The sequence below is a fragment of the Netta rufina genome, assembly GCF_964035555.1.
Source record: "Netta rufina genome assembly, chromosome: 1".
NCBI classification, from domain to species: Eukaryota; Metazoa; Chordata; class Aves; order Anseriformes; family Anatidae; genus Netta; species Netta rufina.
Window position 1 is genome coordinate 43,458,033 of NC_140123.1, and position 18,235 is coordinate 43,476,267.

The window sequence follows — 18,235 nt, forward strand, 5'->3', positions numbered from 1 at the left end:
CTTGGTCTCACAAAGGAAAGAAGTTGCACTTTTCCTTGTATCTTCTGAAAAAAAAAAAAAAAGTCAGCCTGCAGAAGCAACTCAAGCAACTTCTATGGCAAGAACCTACTGAAATCGCTGTGGACTTTCTAATCTGAAGCATATGTAAAATAACCCTTGTATGCTCTAGAAAAGCTGAGTAGTTTTTCCAAATAGTAGTAGACCATTACATTTATTTTGCACATGTTATCAGCCAGTACACCACCTACAGAGGTCCGAACATACCTCACCATCCCTCTCAGAAATGTATTATGCACCTAATAACAAAGTTCAAATGTTAATGGAGATAAAGACCAAACCCAAAGTAACATATTATAATAGAATACTGCTTTCTTATTTTCTTTTCCTATTATTTTTCTTATTTGACAAACATTTAAATCAGTTTAAGGCATGACTAGCTTAATGAACTCTGCAAACAAAAGGTTACAGGCATGTGATGTACTCAAAGTCATCTTGTTATTGAGATCTTTGGAAGAAGCAAACTTCACAGCAAATCAACAATGAAATAGTATAACTGGAGAGGAAGAAAAATAAAGCAGAAAAAATAAATCTATGAATTCCACTTCAATTAATTTGAAGACTTAAAAAGAAAAAGACAGCAAAAGTATTTTAGTGCTCTTGCACACTTGAGGCAGTTCAAAGCAAAACAGAAATCAATTGTCCTGTTTTTATATAAATGTTGTGAGACTTCAGTTTCCAAAAAGCCTGGTGATGCATTTCTAAATGATGCACTTAAAGGGCATCATTATGTATCCAAACACCCTTGTTGAAAAACAAGGGCAAAGTTTTACAAAAAAAAAAAAAAAAAAGATACACATCCTGCTTTCCCATCTGTTCACATCTACCTACAATACACCCTCAAGAAGAGTTTAATACATAAAATATACACGCAAAGTTCCTCAGGTTGTTGCACTCAATTCACGGAGTAAGAAATGAGTATTCTTTGGTGGCTCAGTGTAACAAGAGAACCACAAGCTCTTCAGAAAGGACCTCAGCCTCCTCCTGACATGACAAATACCAAGCCAAATCCATGGAGCTAGATGGTAAGAAACTTTTGTACCCAGATCAATCTGCAGCCTACAAGAATCCAGGTTTGAGAACACCACACAAAACAAACCTTCAGCTTCTCAACAAATGTAGATGCAGAAAGAGGACTCTTTTGACTTTATATGAGAAGATTGTTCACACAACAACAAAAAATGATCCCATTAAAAAGGAACCACTTTATATAACATACCAGGCATCACATTAGCTATGTAAACTTTTGCAGCGAGCAGTGAAAAACAATTAACTGTCTTATAAAATTTCTCAAAGTTGTCTGGTGTAAGAAACAGCATTCTACATCTGATAACAGGTATTTCTGAAGGACAGTATCTTCAGTGGTTGATAATTTGATCTGCAATAAGGAAAACCCATGTTCTTTTATAGTATATTCAGCAGCAAATAGTGCTCAAAGGATCTTGACTAACAGCTCAGCAGCAATAGGCTTTCTTTATGACCTCTTCTAACGGAACACGTGTACACATGTTGGTTTACTTCTCTTGGATCATTTGTGTCCTTCCAACAAACACACACGCACCCCTTGCTTTCACAGTTTCTCCCCCTGCAACCTGCCTTCATCCTCAAGAGACACACGCAGAGCCCAGTACCACAACCAGGAACAAGATGGGAAAGACTAGAAATACTCTCAGAAGATACTGGAGCCACTCCTCAACACAACAAACCAACCACAAAGACACACACAAAAGGCGGTCCTTGCCCAGACTGCGAGGACAGAAAAAGGCCCAAGAGAAACTCCTTGTAGACCGCAAGTGAAGCCATTGTCACCGTGAACCTGAGACGTCCCAATTACAAACCAGCAGGACGCACAACGCACGTGACAGCTTGACCTTAACTGAAGAAACGGAGTTGCTTTCCACGTGGCAAGCTGTGAGGTTATCACAAGCTTTCCCAAAGGTAACACAACCAGCGCCGAGATGCCACGTGCAGTTCCAGCTGTCTACTGCATTAGCTCCGAAAATAACGGGTTACTGCTTTACCACAGTGTTTTCAAGAACTGCTGTAATAAATCTTCAGCAGAATTTCAGGACTCTAGGGACCTGTAACGTGCTATGTGATCTATAACATGAAAATATAAATTAAGGAATGACTGTTTTTTACATTTAGAAATGCATGCAATGGAAACTAATGCTGCATAAAAACAAAACAACAACAACAACAAAAAAACCTTGCAAGTAAAAAAGATAAAAAGGCTAATAAACATCGGGTGGAGAAAACAAAAGCAATATTACTGGTAAAGAACAACAAGCAACATCTAAAACTTGCACTTTAATAAAAAATGAAATCATTATTAGCATTTGCAGAGAAAGGTTTTTAAGCTAATGACTGAATATGCTTTAGGCTCACACTTCTTTTTTTGCCATACAAAGAGCTGTACTCAGAAGACGGAGTTCAAAAGCTCCATGGAGAGCTGTTCACAAGTCTCAAACACCACTGCTTGACTGTAAGAGGCTATTTCTTAATAAACTGGTGGTCCATAAAGAGCATAAAAATCATGAATAGTAGTAAGTCCAATAGAGTACAGTACAAGCCCACTTCAAGCACCCCACTGGAAGCTTAAATCAAGATATTGCAGAGTAAAATGAAAGGCGAGTCTGTCAGGAGGAGAACAGGGGTGAAAGCTGGGATTGCAACAGGTGATGGGAGGTCAATTTGATTTTAGAAAGGTGATGTTTCCCCACAGGCCTATTAGTTCTACAACAGTATGAGACATGTATAATATTTGTTTTACTATGTATTTCTCTTCCCTTTTTTAAAATACCTGTACAGATAAGTAAACACTGATTTGAACTTCTCTCAAGAGCACAGCAAGATATTATTTTGGCAAAGAAGTTCAACTGAATGTATTTCTAGTGCTCTTTACCTGGTGAGCCGTTCACTTTCTTTCCAGACAGCTTGAAGCATTAATAAAGTCTTTCCTCTAAATGGCACCTCTCAGTTTTCCAACTTGCTGCACAAGGCTACATTGCACAATGGTCCTTGTTCCTAATCCTGATCCTTCTTACATGACCTACAGTAGTTACATTAGCCTGGAGAAAGAAAAGGACAGAACTAACAGATTTTCTTTTCCTTCCTTGAAAAGGAGGAAGGGAATTACATTTCCAATTGTACATTTGTAAATTTTCCCATTTTTTTAATCATGCTTTGGCATTTAGTTGCTATTTCAAGAAATTAAGGAAAAGTCTGGGAGGAAACCAAACTAAAGGCTTTTTTCCCTATATACTTATCTGAGATTATAGTTTTATAATCAGGGTATGTAGAAATAAGCTTTATTTACACAATTGTTATCTCCCTAAGAAGACTGAGAAAATAGAGCAGTGAGTATGTAAACACGGAAGCAAGGCTCTAAAAAGGATGAAATAATGATAGGAGGAAAAAAAAATGGAGTACCAGCAGGACATCAATAATAAAATTACTGGGAAAGAGGAAAACTTCCTGTAGTCCAGCCGAGCTCAGCAAAATCACCTGACACTCGTACTCCCTTTTATAAAACCAGTATGATTAATGAACAGCAGTTATGGGGGGGAAAAACAGAGTATCTGAACAGTAACAGCATTATTACATTTGAAATGATCCTGGATAAGAGCATGAAGAAAAAATGGTAAGCAAGAGACAAAAAGGTCTTAAGTAGTGCAACAGAACAACACACACACACACAAAAGAGCATGTGTAATCCTACTCATCTGATATCCCTGGCCAGCAAGTGTTGTATTTCTTGCTTCAAATAAAATATACGGAGTGGGCATGTCAGAAAAGGCACTTGAGAAATAGGATGTCAACAACAATAGATGAGAAAAAGAGAAGCCTTCGAAAAAGTTACTTTCATATGCAGCTTCACAGTATGAGAATAGATGGGCACTCCTATCTTTTGACAAAGTTTAATACTTCCAGAAGCAGCAGCCTAACAAACAGTATTCCAAAGCCTCTACAGTAAAGGAATAGTCTTCCTGTAACACTGTTGTAAATTCCAGTGAGAATTTCTGACTTTTATTTATTCTTCTCAAACAAGTTGAAAGACAAACTTGAAATTACAAAAATGACTTAAATTCCTTCCTTCATCAGCATTCAAGGAGTACTCACTCGCTACTGAAGTTTCAAAGAAATTACCATGACTAGTCCCATATAAATCAGGGACTGAACAAAACTGAAATGGAGTGAACTAATCCATAAGCAGGTGTGTAAGAGAGCTTCTTTTCCACAGCTTATTCAACTACAGACCAGTACCTAGCTCATACAAAAGTTGAAAAAAATCTAGTGGGAGCAAAAGAAACAAGGTAGCTTTCTTTTTTCCTTCCAGCCTTAAGATAAACAATATGCTGAAGATTGATACATACTAGCTCTGAAACCCTCAAGTACATTCTAAACAGAAACTGAGTTTCACTTTTCCTTCTTATGCTACATTTTTCCTTTATTTAATATAAATATTAGTTTTAAGCACAAATACTTCTTAGGAGGGTGTTTACAGTAACCTGGCACATTAAAAATAAATTATTTGTATTATTTCGGTCTGAGCAATGTTTTCTACAGTTTACGAGAGTTCTGATTTCCACCTAAGAACAGCTCAAACAGGTCAGTATTGAAATAAAACCATCCAGTAAATAGGAAACGCAGCATTGACATAATGTAATATTAAAAAATGCCAAAAATAAAGCTCAGAAAAATGAACTCCACAAAATTTTAAATACACGGGTATGCGTTTTCTCGAATAGAAATCGGCATATGTGGCATAAGACTTTTTCTGCAGTGTATCAGCATGCTAAATGTTCTTTAGACAATGGACATTGCTGGAAATGAAAAATGAGTTAGGATTACAGTAACAAAATCAGCTTTGAATTGGTTGCTTAAAGTTTCCTGCTTGCTGTTTTGAAGTAAAACCCAATTAAATCAATTCACCTTCTTCAACAGCTACAAATTAAAACATTGGTCAATTATGCAAACTCTGAAAGCAATGACAGAGAAGAAAGTGACAGGAGACTGGTTGACCACTTACTTAAGAGACAGAGGTACAAGGTTAAATGGCTGGAAGCCAAATATATGGATAAATTCAGCGTATATAGATTAGGGCAATTATAATCACTGAATCCATTTACCAAAGAATATAGGTGATTCTTCATCACACAATGTCTTCTATGATATGCTCATGTATTCACAAAACGTTAAAGCTCCAACAAAATATGCTTGCTTAATCCAAGTCCAGGTGATATTCTTTTGATGACTCGATTTAAACTGAATTAGATGATCATAACCATCTTGTCTGATCTTCAAATCAATGAATTTGCAATCCAACCCTATGCTTAGATCTCTTTTTTTTTCTTCTCCTCACTTCACAAAGCCAATCAATATAACTTAATTTGACTTTACGGTGAGTTCCTTCTGGTATCTGCTTAAATGACAGCATGTCCATCATCAACTAAAAACTTCAAACAACCAGCCATCACTTGAAACCATCCTTCAGGACAGCAATGAACTCGAAATGAAGCTTCACTCTTCAATTAACAATTTAAACATAAGCTTTTCAAAGTCTTTTTCACTAAGTCAATATAGACTTAACATACGTATTCACATGCTACCCTGTAGGGGGAACTTGACGTGTTCTTTAGCCTATGACACAGGGAATTAAATCCCCCCTCTCAACATCAGGCTTCACATTTAGGCAGAAGAGAGCAGTACAGAGTTAGGAAAAGCCGTGCCAGACACCAAGAACAGTGATGACAGTTTTATAGGAACAAAGCCTAGAAGTACTCCTAAATCCCTGAATTAACAGTTGTTTCAAAGTCGCACACCTCCCACTAGAGGTACAGAACACGGTGGGTTTCCAAAACCAGTGATCGCACTACGAACCATCAGAATGAACTGCATTTGGCAGCTATGGCTCAACGTGAACTCGTTTGTCCAGGCAGAAATTCTTAAAAGCCTTCGGAACTTGCACGCTGTGGCATTCGCAGTGCAGTCAGGATGCTTGTTAGGATGCAATTCCCAGACTTCACCCAGTTGCCAGTGCTTAAACTTCATAAAAGCTGCAGCTTAATCGTTTGGCCTTTAAACTAAGAACATCATAATGTCTGAAGAGCGCTGACAATTACTGGTTTAGATCATCTCAAATGATTGCCATGGCACACGGCAATCTACATAGCCCTACTATAAGCATTACTTTTAACATCATATAGCATAAGGACAACATTTCAACCTACATAATTTTTCATACTTCTGATTTTTAGCTGATATGAAGGTATTTCATGCTACATTTATGTTACTATTTATAACACCACAGTATTATACAAGGATATGTCAAATACCTAACGCTAAATCCAGCTACAACATCCATCACCACCTGACACCCCAACCACAGCTCAAAAGACAACTACATCATTAGCCTGCAGGTTCAGGTGTGTACACAGCAGTACCAAAAGAAAAGTTTTGAAGAAAAAAGCATAGAGTGGAAAAATAGAGTAAGGTTGCTATGCTATTCATAAAATGAAGATGGCTTTAAAATAACCCAGGACCCAGAAAACCCAACTAGGAATACAAATTAAAGAAGTCTTTTAATTACAAGACTCTGTCCCATTCAGGTCATCAGTGGAAGAGTTACACCATGATGAAAAGGAAGAAAACAGTATTTTTCACCCAAGGAGAGACAGCGCAGCATGTCACAAGAGGCAGAAGAAGCAATAGCTAAACACCCAGCAACAAGAACTCATGGTTGTGAAGAAGCTAAACTGACCGCAGTCAGAAGTAATCACAAGAGACAACTTTCTCCTTTTATTTTTAATTCCTATTTTTCTAGGGGAGGAAGAAGATATGTCAGTGAAAGCTGCACGCGTGTGGAACTTTGGCAATGTTTGGGAGGGATGTGAAAGTACAAGTATCTCTTTCTGCTGATAGACATGGCCACAGGATGACTAGGTTACTGAATAGCTAAAATCCCAGTGCTTTCCCTAATGAAGAAAACCACAGCCTGGTTGAGGGTGCCCACTCTCAAAGCACATGTGGTGAGTTAACTGACAAATAATGGAAACCATAAAAAAACAAACAAACAAACAAACAAACAAAAAAAACACGTGGAGCATTGAACCTGCATTCCCTTCCTCACCCCCAACAGATGACATTACTTGCTTGATGTGACTACTGTAAACTTTATCTCAACAGTCACAGTTACCAGTTTGTCCATCTTCCCAAAACGCAAGGCCCAGAACTACTGCTATATATTCTTCAGGTATATACGTTGAAGACATTTTTAGTGAAATGTTGATTTAGCTGAATATAGATCTGGAAAGTAAAAGTGAAAATGGCAAAGCTTTCTAAATTAACAGCCTCCAAATCTGCCTGCCAACTAGACCGAGTTTGCATGCTTTCCTTTTCAGAAGGGAGGAAAAAAAATACTCATTCTGTTAATGTTTTCCTTTCAAAATGCTGTTGGGTACCATCTATACAAAAGATTTCATTGACTAGATAGAATCTGTGAAAAATTAAGTCATTTTGTAAGTCTTACTGATTGACAGAAACTGGAAAGGAGTGATTTTCCCCACCTCTGTTTTAGGGGAGTTTTTGTTGGAAACTCTTTTCATTTCCCACTTAACCCAAATTTTCTTGCAACGGAAAGATTCTATGAAAAAGAAACTGGAATAGCTCCAACTACTGTCCAACACTTAAAAAGATTTTAAAGTGTCATCGATCATAGCTTTTTACATGCTCTTCTAGATGCACTGCCAACCCTTACTCCAAGACTAATTCAAAAATGTTTTATGCCAACATCACACACTCAGAATAAAGACAGAGAATTAAAAAAAAAATAAAAAATCTCTAAAATATTCTGATTTTAAGTCAAGTCCTGCCCAGATTCATATGTCAGATGTTACTGAATAATACTCACAGTCATCCTTCTTTCTTTCCACGGAAGAACTGGCAATTAATAATGATTAATTCTAAATACCTCTATGGCTAACGAGGATGACCACGTGTTATCACATCTGCTATGAAAACTGTCCTGAATTTTTAGCACTTCATCAGAAAATGCTATTTCCATGGAAAAAAAAAAAAAACCCTTCACAGTAGACGACAACAATCCTAGTCCGTTTTTGATGTTACAAATTTCTAATTCTATGTTACGTCATTTAACAAACTTCAGTCATTTCAGCTGAAATTCTCAGTGTCTGCTTCTGCACAGTTAGATTTGAACGTTTTCAAGAATACATCAGGTATGTTTGACTATTTTGGTAATGGGGAAAAGTCTAAAAAATAATTAAGAATATTTTTGTTTGGAAAGATTCTCCCTTGGGGATCCACAGACGACTGGTATTTTCCCAACAGAAACTGATAGGGATCCAGAGTTGCCTTTACCACAGCCAGCACATTGCAATTTGAACACTGTAGCTGACAACTACAGCTCGCAGGTGCCCAGGAAGACTTCCAGAGGCTTGCTGGCGAGATCTCCAACTCTGCACCCTGGCCCCAGATCTCCTTGCATCAGCTGCAGCAACCTGCAGCTGATGCAAGTGGTCCCTGCTCTGTAGACCTAGCTAAGCCCCCAGGAAACAGATGGGACTTTAGGGCCAAGGCAGAGAAAGAAACTATCCTTAGGTAGCCAGCAGGATCAGTGCTGGCATTCACAACCTTGTGCTCCTCGCAGCTCTGGCCACCGGACAATGCCTCACACTAATTGTAAGTTAGCATCGCCGCTTGCACCTTACAGAGAGGATAACCAAGCGGTTATCCTAGATGACACCTGACAAAACTGGGACCAGAACTCGGGTCTCCAACATGACACATCATCTGATTAATTATCCCCTTTGCTGTGCTGATGTCCAAGGTCATGCGTTTGATTGTTCGGTGTTTAAACAACGAGAACATGCTCACCCCATGGCCAGGAACAAAGCTGGGGATTTCTGAGTCCCATCGTGCTATGTAGCGAATACCATGCCAGCCGTTAGCAAAGAGCGTACTTCATTCCCCCTCTGAATGCTGGTTCACACAGAGGACAAAAGCTTGCTACTGCTAACCAGACATGCTTTAACTCAAGTGGTGCTGGTCTGTGCTGCGACTCCAAAGCCAGTCACTGTGAGCGCTACCAGCGACCCACAAAAGGAAAAACACCATTGCACACAAGGAAATGCGTTTCCTCAGTGCTCCAGGAAAAAAAAATAAAATAAAATAAAAAGGAAAAAAAAAAAAAAAAACAGAAAAAAAAACCACTATGAACAAATAAACAAACCAGGAGATTAAAAAAACATACAGACATTGTTAGGATTGCATTCAGAGGAAATGTCAAGCTACAACGGTCTTGGCAAACTTTATTTGTTAAAATACTCTTTAACTGTTAAGGGTCATCTCCCTTGACCCTAACACATGCAGCTTCAGTTCTGATACACCTTAGCATTCACATCCTTAACTTTGTGGTTTTATTAGACTTAATAACAATAATAACAATTGTCAGCAACCTATCACCTAGTCAAGTCTTGCCCTTGCACCTGCTGCTGAGGAGGCTCCTCTGACAAAGGAGCTGATACGCGCAGACACAAAGTGCATGAAGAAAAACAGCACAAAGAATCAAAACTGGAGGTAAGGAAGATCCCTGAAGGGGAGGAAGAGTCAACACCACAGGATCCAGCACTTGACTCATTTTACACACAATATTCAGAGGCCATGAGGGGCCTCCTGTAGCAACTGATGGGACAAGCTTGACTTCAGAGTCCTCTCCACCCTGTAATGCTCCAAAGAGGGAACACAGCAAGCAGAGAGCTTCTCTTAAATAAATACCCACATTTACACACTGGCCTGTGCCAACTGCAGTCCTTGAAAATATTTTAAACGAGTCCATACATTCACTCCTGAGCCAAGTTTTACCATATATATTTCAGTTGAGCAACACTGGGATGGTTTATGCCACCATCCCTGCCCAAAAATGCAGGAAATGAGAGAGAAATAGTTACGTGATGAAGGCATAGCCATAATTTAAAGACATCTCAGTTCGAATCACACTATTTTGCAGCAGACATAAATACAAAATATATTCTTATATTATAGTTTTTGGTTTAGTTCACAGTCCATATTATGCTTTCTGAAAAATACCAAGAGGTTGTACATTGGAATCAAGAAAGGAAAAGTCCACAAAAGCGCAGTGTTATATACAGTGTACATATACTGACTTCTCAGCAAAGCCACCTTGATTTTTCTCTTCCTTCTGCCTCTCAGTATTCTTTCAAGAATTCTGTGCCTCCAAATGGTATATAAAACTAAAGAATACTCTACTGTTTTTATATTATAGTTACTGCATGGGAGCAAACACGAAAGCACGAATTCAGAGTAAACTTAGAGCAGTCACACCAAACTTCAAGAAAGTAGGAGAAAGTTCATACATTTTAGGGTACCAAATCTAAGCAGGCCTTCGACACAGGACAGGGCTTCCATATGCAAATGCAAGAGCACCAGCACAGTTTTATCATAAACTAAAAGAGACCACACAATTTTCCTCACATTGGTCCAATTTTACCCATTTTCACAACTGGGCTACACACACATACTAGGTCTAGCCAACACTCCTGTCAAGTTTGTCAATGTAGTTTTTGTTTATAGCTAAGTGTACATTTATCACAGTCACAATAAATCCTCAAAAATAACCCTTGTTGCTCATTTATTTTCACATTTACTACTGACTTAAGAGAAAAATTCATTTAGCTGAAACAGGAGGTCTGTCTAAAGTTCAGTAGTTGAACAGTACGTTCTCACAGGGTAAGGTTACACGGAGCTTTTGATTGACTAACACTGTTAAAAGTGTCTTTAGTACTACAGCATAAAAGCATTTCTCTTTTCTACCATAAGCATATTTTTTATAAAAATAAATAAATAAATTTCACTGCATAGGAAGCATAGTAATTTCATGCTTTCATGTTTGCACTTTCAAAACTCCAAATTCGTCTTTCAGATACACGGCATACCCCTCACAAAAGTAAAGGAAAACACAAACTTTGCTTAATACTTTTCTTTACATCTCAACTTTTCAACATCATGCCTCTATCTACGTTTTCTTGTTAGGTGGGGAAAGTGAGCATGCTTGCCTTTGCGGCTCCTCCTCTTTCAAAGACGCACAGCTGCAGCTGTAGTAAACAACCACCAGTCAGGAGCTGAGAAGGTCAAAGTCTCAGCACCGGATCCATCTCAGCTTTTCTAAAATTTAAATTTCCATTTCGAGAAATTTGGGCCTTTGTTTCTCTTTATATTTATGTCAAGGAAAAGCAAACCACAACCATCTCCCAACAAAATAAACTGAGACACAATTCTTCGCAAGTCACAAATGGAATACCTCAGGGAAAATGAGTATTTCCTCAGCTTCATTAATGAGACCCTGAATAAGGCGTTTATATCTTTTAGTTGAGCAAAGGCTTGGTCAAAACCCATCTTGAACCGAACAGACCCATTATACAACACAAATGACACTTATTTCCTTAAAAAACACACAAGGAGGTTGGCCATCCTGGAAGGTGGTGCCAGTGGTGGCAGGATGCCCACGGAGTGGACCCAGTGACCTGAAGCTTGAAGATGGCAGCACTATAACATCAGAAAGGCTAGCGTCAGCAGGCACTGCTCACCCAGTGATTAGAAAAGGCACACGCCTTCCCTTTGTTTGATAACCTACTCAGGTCACCCAGACACCTGCCCAAAATCTAAACAACAGGACACCCTAAGCGCCAAAACATGCACCCAATTTCAGAGGGCTTCTGTAACACCACGGTGCGGTCAAGAGCATCCTGAATACCTGGGAGAGATGTTGCACATTTCACTCAAAAACCATGGCCCGTATTTCTATTCAATTTTGGCAGGTACAGCCATGCACAGTGTTGGTCTGTGGACTCAAGACTGAACAGAAAGTTGATTCCTACCACAGGGTTTTGCAGCCTAAGCCCTTCTACCACTTCATGGCAGAAGAACTAGTTCAACCCTGCAACATTTAAATATTTAAATCTCTCCCCAGAAGTGAAGCTCAGATCGCACACAGTCAGATCCGGCCAATCCTGACAGAAATACCTGGCAGAGGACCACATGATTAGCCTGTCCTGGAATCTTCAAGTTTATTTTTCAAAGTTGTTACAAACATTCTTCCAGCCTCCCTTGGGATCTTAAGGACCTTTTCAGCAAAGGATTTTCTACAAGAGAGTGGGTAGGCCTAGAAATACTGTCATTAAGTATTGATGGGGAAATAGATACACATGTTAAAAAAAAAAAAAAGTAACACCTCATCTCCCATCCCCCTTTTTACTTGTCTGATATTGCTTCATTATCAGAAGCAGAAACCAAACAGCACCTCCCAAATCCCAAACTCCTTCCAGCCCCTCTAGCGCACACGCAATCACTCCTCTAACGCCCCTCAGCATATCTCCTACGTCCTCCCTGCAGCCAAATGCTGGGAGACAGCAGAGAAAACAGGATTTCTTTTTTTTTTTTTTTTTTTTTTTTTTTTCCACAGCCCTCTTTAAATGCTATTCGCAACTCCATGAATTGGGAAGGTACAAGGAAAAAAAATATATACATATATATATATATATATACAAGGCACCTCATGAAGCTGCCTGTAACCTAAGGAAAAGGCTGGCTTGGAAAAAAAAAAAAAAAAAAAAAAAAAAAGAGGTGTTTCTGTGGCTGCCTGCCCCTTCAATCCATGGAGCGAGAGGAAAAGAGGAGAGAAGAAGGAACGGTCCCGGGGTGATGTCCGGGGCTGGGGGACCGGGGGTCTCCGCTTCTTGGACGCCAGGCGCCCAGCCAGCGGCTTCAAGTTGGTCGCGTCCCATCAGCGAGGGATTTTCGCGTCTCCCCTTCGGAAGAGGAGGCGAAAATGGCAGGAGAGCCGCGGCCCGGCGGCGTGAGGGAAATTGTGCCGGCGGCCCGGCCCGGCCCGGCCCGGCCCAGCGCTGCCGCCCGCCTCGGGGCTGGCACCGACCGGCGGCCAGAAAATGGAGCCCAGATGCCAGGGCTGCGAGAGGCAGCCCCGCCAAGTTGCCGCCGACCGTGCGCGGCTACCTGCCGCGGCGAGACAAAACGGGGGACGAAAAGGGGAAAAAAAATACATAGCAAGAAGAACCTCGTTTATTTATGATGGTAAAATAAGAGAATACCAAGAAAACGGCGGAAAAAAAAAAAAAAAAAAAAAAAAAAAAAAAAGGTTTACTTACTTATTCGGGGGCTGCCAAAGGCTAGCAGAATTTAACAGGCTTGAGCTAAACCATGATGTAAGCCAACTTATCTCCAGCACCTCGCATCGAGCAGCTCTGCTCCCGAGTACGTAATATATTTGGGATTTTATTTACTTATATCTATTTATATATATATATGTGTGTGTATATACGCGAGAAGGTTTCGGTGCGCTGTCAAAAGCGACCGCCGCGGAAAGGTCTGCAAAGGCTGCTCGCCGGCTATCACACCCCCGCGAGAAGGGAGAAAAATAAATAAATAAATATGTAATACGTATATTTATAGGGATCCTATAAGCAGAGAGCCAGCGCTGCCGGTGCCACCCCGGTGCCGGCGGCGGGCAGCCCCGGCCGTGTCCCCCTGTCCCCCCCCCCCCGGCGCCCCGTGCACATGCTTTTAATGTAAATACAGCCCTCCGCTCCCCCTCGCCGCCAGCTGACGGCACACAGCGTGGCTTTTTAGACGTGTATTTATTTAGTGACGGGTAATAAGGGTGAGAGCGGGTAACAGGGGTGCGCGCTACCCCCACACACGCAGCCCGGTCCCGGTGGCAGGGGGGCAGCACAAAGGGGCTCGGCGCCCCGACCCCCGCACTGCAAACACGCCGCTCGCTGCCTTTTTTTTTTTTTTAATTATCATGATTATTATTATTATTTTGGGGTGTGGGTGTCCCCACTCCCCTCCAGCAGGAAAGTTGAGGGAAAGTTGGGGCGGGCGGCCCCCCGCTCCGGTAGGGCCGGTACCGGCCGCCGCAGCCCCCCCCGGCCGGCCGGCAGCCGCTGACCCCGCGGCCCCGCTGCCGCCTCCGCCCCGCTCCGATCGGCACCCCCCAAATAAACCCCTTTTTATTCGTGTTCTTCAACGATTTCACTTCGTGCGAGCGGTTATCATATATATTTATTTTTCTCTTTTTAAGAAGAAAGCTGACTGGGACGGCAACAAGAAAAAAAAAAATAACCATAAAAAAAAATCATCATAGAGCACACGTTCTGTTTATTCTGATAAGAAACGGAATCGGCACAGACCTGAGCAGGAGCCGCAGAGCAGCCGCCTCCTTCCCCCGACTCGGGGTCCCCCCGGCTCTGTCTGTCCGTCCGTCCGTCCGTCCGTCCGCCAGGCTCCGTCTGCCCGTCCCCCCCCCCCCCCCGCTCCCTCCCGGGGGCCGGGGCAGAGGCTCTCCCCGGCGGCCGGCCGCCGCTGCGGGGAAATGAATGGGGGCAGCAGCAGCGGGGGGAAGCGCGGCGCTGGCCGCCGACTTACCCGCGTCACATGAGGAGCCGCGGGCAGGGCGGCCCGGGGGTGGAGGCTCCCGGCGCCGCCTCGCCTCGCCTCGCCTCGCCTCGCCTCGCCCACCGCCGCCGCACCGGGGCGGCAGCCGCCGCCGCTCCCCTCACACACAAAGGGCCCCGCCGAGCCGCCGGGCCCGGCCCCGCTGTGCTGGGCGGCGGGCGGAGCGCCCCCACCGGCGGCCGGGCTCCCGGGGGGGGGAAAGGGGCCGCGCCTCGGCTCCGGGGGTGGCGACGGGAACGCCCCGGGGGCGCTGAGGGGGGAGCGGGGCCGGGAGGGATGGGGGGAGATGGAGGGAGGGAGGGGGGCAGAGCCCTGCCCGGGCACCTGGCCGGCTCAGCCCTGCCCGCCTTCCCCTCCTGCTCCCTTTATTTTTAACGCTTGAGAAGCCCGTGAGGGTGGGTTGCTGTTTTTTTTTTTTTTTTTTTTTTTTTCCTTTCTTTCTTTTCTCTCTTTTTTTTTTTTTTTTTTAGTTGTTGTTGTTTTTTTGGGGTTGTTTCTTTTTCGTGGAGGTCACTGCGTGAGGCTGAGCCGTGCCTCAGCTGGCTGAGGGATTCCTTCAGGGGCAGACTGGCCCGCATGAAGGCCTGCTGGGTCGCAAAGGCTTTAAGTAGCAGCACATGGAGAAAAGAAACCCTCCAAAATATTAAACTCTGTGAAAAACTCTTCATTGTGCTTTGAAATAATTACTCTAAACCTGATAGGAAACGAAAATGTAAATGCTGAGGTTGTCTTTAAACTTAGAGAGGTAAATCCCTATCTCTTCTCAAAAGTTTTCTTACCAATGCATGCTTATGCAGCTAAATGTTTTGGTGGAAACACCCTGGCCCGTGTTTGTCCAGCGTCGGAGCTACTGAGCGGCCCTAACTAGTTCCCTAGGGATTTCCTTGGGTCAGAGAGTCTTGTAAATAATGTGAAGCCAATGAGGCTGTTTTCTGCCTCCTGTTGCAGGGAGGAAATATAGCACGGCCAGAGCGCAGGTGAGCTGTGACCAGTCCCGGCTGCTAAGATGGTTTCTGGGCAGCGTGTGGAAGTCAGTTTGAGGAAGCTTGTTGGCCTTCACGACAGTCGGTGTGTCATGCTGGGTCCTGGCCTTCAGCAGGGTCGGAGCATGTTGAAAACAGAAAGTTCGCTGCGAGTCCCCCTCGCATTCGAGCACGGCTCAGCAGCTCCAGCAGATCCCCGACTGTAACCCCTGAAGCTTTCATAGCAGCAGTTGGGCGAATGAAATAGGCAAAGAGCGACTCTTTGTCCAGTAGAGGGGCCTGCTGCGTGAGCGTGTTTGTAGAAGTCTGGAGGGTGTGCATATTTACACAGAAAACCAGGCTGAGCTGAGGTAAATAATTACTGCTTAAATGCTATTGCCTTCAGTAAATACAAACTCATGTTTGCTGCTTTCCCCAGTAGCTGCTCAGGAAGCCTGAGGAACCAGAACCAAAGTCTGCTCGCTTAGCGCGTTTCATGCCAACTGCCTGAAATACATCCATGCACCACTGCATGCGCTCTCCCCTTCGTTGACCTATAAATGGTCCTCGGCCGCCTTTTGGCTGGAACGGTTTAGGTAACGTAACCCCCTCGCTATTTCTCCCTGCATCTTATCTCGATTTTCACAAGGTTAAAAAAGACAGAATAGCAAATAAGAAATGTTAAAACGGATATAAACAGAAGTCCACCTAGCAGTGTATATAAATATACGTCTCTGCAAGTTATAAAGGAGATTAGGTGTGATTTGCTATTATTTTGTCTCTAGTGCAGTCATTTCCTTTGGAGAAAACTGAGCATGGAGTTAAAATACAGTCTAATGACCTGAACAACATATTTCTTTATATTACTACTTCACGTATAGAACCAGCTCCACAAGCTCACCAGAGATTACATATGTGATTCATTAGTTTTCAGAAGATTTTACCCAAGTCAAAAGTTAACATTGTAACACCATATTTTAAAAGATAAAATATGCAATCCCATAGGAAGTAGGCTACTATAGAACTGTTCTGGAAACACTCCCTGGGTAGATTTGTAGCTTATATTCAGATTTATCAATAAAAAAACACGAGCGTTAGCATTCATCCTTCTTAACCACTTGGAACAGGGAGCAATGATTTCCCAGCCTTGAGTGTTCTACAGAGAAAAACTGGTTTTCACCTACCGAGGTTAAAGGATTAATGAATACTTGGCACATGAAAAATGAATGGTGATAGCGGGAAGAAGATTGCATGTAGACAGTGTGATAAGGTGTGTAACAGAGAAACATCATGTTACGTACCTTGCTGTGCCCCAAGAAGCAGACGAAGCTCATTTCCATTGGATTTCAGATAAAATATTTTAACACATCAGTATTTATTTTATCACACTTAAGAAATATTTTATTCATTTATCTAAAATATCTAAGGAAATCATCTAGAAGAGAAGTTGCCTCACTGACATTTGGTGATAAAATTTGTTCTCCATGAGCTTCATTATGTGCTATGGTGGCTGTTTGCATGGTCTGTTGCCTGCTGCTGAGAACTATTACCCGTATGCATGAATTTGCAGGGCAGTTTCTAAAGCAAAAATATGTAGCTACATTCACAGGAAAAATGTATTACATGATTATATATCAATAGATTGATATAGAAGTAGGGATATTACACATTAGTATTTGATGTATATCACAGATTTATAGAGAAATGTAGTTCTCAATCACATGCTTTTATGGAAAAGCTGTCATACTAAATCACCATCTTGGCTCACTCCATATACCTGACCCCTCTGTTTCCATTCTTCTGTAGATTAACAAAGCTGAGCATTCGTTGTCTGTTTGAAAATGTTCTGGCTTAAATTTTTAACACGGGAATACTTTGAAAACATTTAGTGTTTCTACAGATTTCCCATTTCTTTTTTTATTCTTTTTTTTTTTTTTTTTTTTAGAGAAATAATTTGAATTTTTCTATTAACCAATGGGACTTCTTAGCATGCCATTTTTTTCAGAAACAAGAGTCTTAAATTTTGAAAAAGAAACATTTTTTTTTTTTCAAGTGCCTTGCTCTATTCAGTTCTAAAAATAGAAAAACGTAATGTTGGAAGCCAGGAGAACAAATCAGCCAGTGGAACATTTTTGGTTATTTGCTTTTTCACAGGCCCAACAGTTATGTTTACTTGTGTAAACAAATGAAAGACTTTTTTTCCCTAATCCTTTTCCAGGTCTGCCATATTGTCTGCAAACCAGTATTACTAATTCGTTGTTACTGAGTACCACCACTTACAATCCCATATGGTTATTTTCAGTCTTTTTCCTTTAACGGAGTTTCCTAAAACTTATCAAAAAGAACACCTGATAAAATCTCTACATCATGTTCCTCAGCTTCTCGCCTCTCCTATATCAGCCCTCCACTGATACAGTGTTTTCTTGATCATTTTTCCCCAGTAGCTACTGTCCTATTTGCATTTCATCCTAGATCCTAATCCAGCAAATAGCCAAATAAATATTCTTGAAAGCAGTTTAGCAACTTCTACGTTTAGCTTTGTCTTGCCTTTTTGTTTTTTACTTAACCAATAATGAATCGTTTGTTTTTCAAAATGGGGAATGGCATCACCAGCAGAGAGCACACTGGAACCTCAGAACAAAAGAAAACAGAAAATCAATAGCATATTTTAACAATGCAAGCCTGAAACAAATAAAGATACATCT

General features: G+C 41.7%; 1 protein-coding gene across 6 annotated transcripts in view; it reads right to left on the reverse strand.

Annotated features, from left to right (window-relative positions):
* Nucleotides 1-14,659, reverse strand: part of KLF12 (KLF transcription factor 12) — a 244,415-nt gene extending 229,756 nt beyond the window's left edge. For 4 of the 6 annotated variants that reach the window (XM_084306478.1, XM_084306477.1, XM_084306476.1 and 1 more), the window contains exon 1: nt 14,304-14,408. The gene's annotated coding sequence lies outside the window, so the exon portion shown is untranslated. Of the gene's footprint in view, nt 1-13,259; nt 13,322-14,303; nt 14,409-14,538 lie in introns of those variants that run through there. The other 2 variants (XM_084306475.1, XM_084306474.1) reach the window with 2 other exon arrangements.
* Nucleotides 14,660-18,235: the final 3,576 nt, after the last annotated feature.